Source organism: Populus euphratica, unplaced genomic scaffold (genome assembly GCF_000495115.2).
Source record: "Populus euphratica unplaced genomic scaffold, PopEup_1.0 scaffold589.1, whole genome shotgun sequence".
Classification (NCBI taxonomy): domain Eukaryota; kingdom Viridiplantae; phylum Streptophyta; class Magnoliopsida; order Malpighiales; family Salicaceae; genus Populus; species Populus euphratica.
The window spans coordinates 49,820-55,333 of record NW_011500089.1 but is presented as its reverse complement, the minus strand read 5'-3'; positions in this window follow the sequence as shown (position 1 = coordinate 55,333).

The following is a 5,514-nucleotide window of genomic DNA, read 5'->3' as shown; positions in this document are numbered from 1 at the left end:
AGAAGGTAATTATGAGCAGAGATGTTATCTTTGAAGAAGATAAAACTTGGCAATGGAATGATGACCAAGAAGCAGTTAAATGGATCAGCACTGATTTGATCCTTGAAGACGAAGAAGTACTAATAGTACTAGCAAAAGGTCTGATAGTACCGGCAGACGAGCCATAAAGTCCGGTACACAGATTTTCTATATTCAATAGGAGAAACACACCAGAATTATCATCAACACCATTATTAACATCCTCATCAGAAGGACCAAGAAGGATGAGAAATCTAGATGAGCTGCACGATGCCACTCAAATCATGAAAGATACAACTTTTTTTTGTTTCTTTGCAGATATTGACCCATTTAGCTTCAATGAAACTATCACAGAAGAGAAGTGGATAGAAGCAATGGATGAAGAAATACATGCCATTGAGAAGAATTATACTTAGAAGTTGACTTATTTATAGAAATACATGCCATTGAGAAGAATTATACCTAGAAGTTGACTTATTTACCAGAAAACAAGAAAGCAATAGGTGTCAAATGGGTCTATAAGACAAAGAAGAATGCAAAAGGAGAAGTGCAAAGATACAAAGCAAGATTAGTGGCAAAAGGCTACAAATAGAGAGAAGGCATTGACTATGAAGAAGTATTTGCTCTAGTAGCTCGGCTAGAGACAATTAGATTGATTATCTCACTAGCTACACAACATATATGGAAGATCTATCAACTCGATGTGAAGTCAACATTTCTGAATGGCTTTCTAGAAGAAGAGATCTGTGTTAAATAACCACTTTGATATATTGATGCTGAAAATGAAGGCAAAGTATACAAGTTGAAGAAAGCCCTCCACGGTTTGAAGCAAGCTCCGAGTGCTTGGAATACCAGAATTGATAGGTATTTTCAGGATAATGGATTTGAAAAATGTCCATATGAACACGTCATTTATGTGAAGAAAGAAGCAGATGGCAGCATATTATTTGCATGCCTATATGTTGATGACTTGATTTTCACCAGTAACAAACCTACCATGTTTGAAGACTTCAAGAAGAGCATGGCACAGGAGTTTGAGATGACAGAAATTAGTCTGATGGCATATTTTCTTAATTTAGAAGTGGTGCAGAAAGAAGAAGGGATTTTTGTATCCCAAAGCAATTATGCCAAAGACATTCTTGAAATGTTCAAGATAGAAAGCTGCAATCTAGTATCAACTCCAGTTGAGAATGAAGTGGAATTGAAGAAGAGTAAAATTGGAAATGTTGATCCAACTTACTTCAAAAGCTTAGTAGGAAGCTTAAGGTACTTGACATGTACCAGATCGAATATATTCTACGGAGTCGGACTAATTAGCAGATATATGGAGAAGCCAGACCAGTCTCACTTGAATGCAGCTAAGAGAATTCTTTGCTACATCAAAGGCACAATAAATGAAGGTATGTTTTATACCTCAAGTAAAAACTTTAATCTTGTTAGCTACTCGGATAGTGATTGGGGTAGAGATCTGGATGAAAGGAAAAGTACAACAGGGTTTGTCTTTTCCATGGGCGATACATCTTTTACATGGTCATCTAAGAAGCAATCGATAGTAACATTATCAAGCTGTGAAGCTGGGTATGTTGCTGCCAACTCAGTTGCATGCCATTTAATATGGTTAAGGAATATGCTGAAGCATGTAGGATTTCCTCAAGAAAATCCTATAGAGATTTATATCAATAATCGATCAGCGATTGCATTGGTAAAAAACTCGGTGTATCATGAAAGAAGTAAACATATTGATACACATCATCACTTTATCCGAGAGCATGTAAAGAACAAAGAAGTCGAGTTGATATCTTGCAAGATAGATGATTAAGTTACAGATATCTTTACAAAGCCATTGAAGAGAGAAGTACTTATCAGATTGAAGTTCATGCTTTGAATGACATCCCTCGATTGAGTTTAAAGAGGAGATTTGTTGAATTAAACAATCTAGAAGGTCAACGAAGATAACCACCAACTGTCACCGCCCAACCGTCCAGCCGCCAGTCGCCTTCACACTTGAAGGTTGAATTTTCTTGTTTTGAATTCGTGTATAAATAGGTAACTAAGTTTTTGCAATTAAGTGCGGAGAGATTTGAGAGAAACACATAGAGAAAGAGAGAGGGTGTATATTCAAAACTTTTGTTTAATTCTTGTAAGCTTTTGCTCTTGAAATAAAAGGTGTATTTTATCCCCTCTGAGTGTTTTAAAACCACCACCAGTGATTTCTCCCACCAATAATTTACCACTATCATTGTGTTCTTTAGCGGTGGAGAAAGAGAGATGCTTGTCTCCTTGGCCACCATAAAATACCCACTCTTACTGCTGCTCGATGAGAGTAAAGGGGGAATCAGCTATAAAAATTGACTTGAAGGGCAAACAAATTGAACTCTTACTTGTAGATCTTGGACCCAATCAATGTAAGCAGCTAGCAGAACCAATGTATACAAAGATGTATAATTAATTACCTATGTAAACAAAATTATCAAATATTTATAAAAAAAATGCTAACTAAATCAATACAAAGAAACAAAATTATCAAATATTTATAAAAAAATGCTAACTAAATGTATAATTCCATATTTAAGAAAATAATTATCATAACTTTAAATTAATGAAGTCTTTGCTTCGGTTAAGCTTTGTCATCCATTAACTTTTGAAGTTGTAATAAAAGAAGAATTATTTAATTATTTCTAATTATAGTGAATTTATGAATAAAAATTACATCACTACGGTTTTGTTAAAATAGAAGTTGTTGTTCTAAGCTGCCCGATTACCTAATAAACTAAAAAAGTGGGTGTTTTACTACACGTTGAATGTTGATAGAAGTTTAATTTGGTCCTTAAAGTTTTGAGGAAGTTTAATTTAGTCCTTAAAGTTTTCAATTGTTATATTCTTGGTTTTATAATCTTAAATGTTTATGTTTTCCTCATAAAACTTCATTTCCTTCACATTTAAACCCCTAAATATTGTGAAATTCTCATTTTGGTCCCTGAAGTTCTCATAGAAATTCATTTTAGTCCTTAAAGTTTTCAATATTTGATTTTAGCCCTGAAATTAAAATGTTTATTTTTTTCATAAAACCTCATTTCCTTCACAATTAAGCCCCTAATATTGTGAAATGTTCATTTTGATCCTTGAAATTATTATAGCAATTCAATTTAGTCCTTAATATTTTTTTGCATTTTTGTCCCTATAGTTTTAGGTGTTTATATTTTAGCCCTAAAATATCATTTTCAGAAAGGAGGGAGAAAGTTGGTGAGAGAAAAAAAAGAGAGAAAGAAAGATTTATGTTGGTCACATTCCAATAATTAAAAAAAAAAATATTTTATTGTCAATGACTTTTGAAGTGGAAAGTTTGGTAAAGGTGTCTTTACTCTTCAAATATACTAGAAAAAGGTAAATTGGGTTCTAAAAAAATTCATATTATTTTATTTGACTTTTAAATTTTAGATTAATTAAATAGTGTTTTGGGGTTGAGTATGTCTTTATCAAGGTTTTTAAGATTTTTTTTATATATATTTTTAGGTGAAAAAAAAATAAAACTTAGGTTTTAAAGATCTAAAAACTTCCACCCTGGTTTTTTTATCACCTCCATTGATCAAGATATGGTCTAGTTAATGACACGATTTTTGGTTTTTTTATCACCTCCATTGATCAAGACATGGTCTAGTTAAAGACACGATTTTGCCCAAGCAAACAACACATTATATGTTCTAATTAAAAAAAAATGACGGGCAATGTTTCATCAATTCATTTTAAAACAAGCAGTCATGCAAGCCTACCTTTGAAGGCTTGGGTGCTCTAGGACTCTTTTCTTTTAAGCTAGGTATGGGCCTACTCTTATAGGCACATCAATCTATAGCCCTCTTTTTAAAGGTCAAGCGCATAAGCTTGGCTTTGCAAGCACAATTACGCTGAGGTCGTCCTTTGAAGCCGAGGCTTGCATATGCTTCATTCAATTGGCCTTCAATTTGTTTTATATACATTTTAAAATAAAAATCTTCTTTAAATAAATAATTGCAATGATATTTAAAAAATTTCCAATTATATAATTCTCTTCAAATAAAATTAAATATTTTTACTGTTATATTTGCAATTACTTTATACATAATTATATATGAATCTAGCCTGCATAAGTTTCTTATAAATATTGTGGGAAAACTACACTAATCATCCTATAGTTTTTTCACTTATCCTTAATTCTTTGAAGAATTACAATTTGCATATTAAATCTTACACGTGTAAAATTTTCCATCCTCACTTTGGCACGACAAAACAAAAATATTTGATTATTTATAGGTTTATTGTTTTTTTAAAAAAATTCATCATTTAAATTATTATGTTTTATAATTCATTTTAGCACCAATATAATTATGTTTGAAAATATAGTTGTAATTATTTTTTCAGATGTTTTTTTATATAAAAATATATTAAAAATATATTTTTTTATTTTTATAAAATTATTTTTGATATCAACACACTAAAATAATATAAAAAAACTAAAAAATATTAATTTAAAATAAAGAAAAAAAATTAAATTTTTAAAACATATTTTTAAAATATAAAAATAAGTAATGTCCATAAGTATCCAAATCATCACCCATATTTACAACACTACAAAACTAGCTGCCATCGTCGTCATCTAAATCTAAATTTTCTCCCTCAAAAAGTAAGAGCACTTTGTTGCCTTTTCAACTTCATCATCGTATATAAAAAAATATGTAGTTCAAGGTCCTATCATCATTGAGCTCGCCTGTTATTGTAGGGCACCAACCGCAATATTTATGACGGGCAATGTTTCATCAATTCATTTTTTTTTTTTGATTTACGTGGGTGTCTGGGCCAGCTTATGCGCATCATGACTAATCTCACGGTCCACTGGACATCCTGCAAGCCTCAGTGAACAGGTTAGGCACCGCGGGGGTGACAGACGTACCACATAGCAAGGAGCCAGCAGAACCAGGAAGGACACCACGCGCCAGCCCCACTCCCACTGGGACTTGAACCGAAGTTCGAAAGAAAGCGAGCAACGCCTTACGCCACTAAATTATAAGCTGCTTGGTTTCATCAATCCATTTTAAAACAACCAGTCATGCAAGCCTACCTTTGAAGGCTTGGGTGCTCTAGGACTCTTTTCTTTTAAGCTAGGTATGGGCCTACTCTTATAGGCACATCAATCTATAGCCCTCTTTTTAAAGGTCAAGCGCATAAGCTTGGCTTTGCAAGCACAATTACGCTGAGGTCGTCCTTTGAAGCCGAGGCTTGCATATGCTTCATTCAATTGGCCTTCAATTTGTTTTATATACATTTTAAAATAAAAATCTTCTTTAAATAAATAATTGCAATGATATTTAAAAAATTTCCAATTATATAATTCTCTTTAAATAAAATTAAATATTTTTACTGTTATATTTGCAATTACTTTATACATAATTATATATGAATCTAGCCTGCATAAGTTTCTTATAAATATTGTGGGAAAACTACACTAATCATCCTATAGTTTTT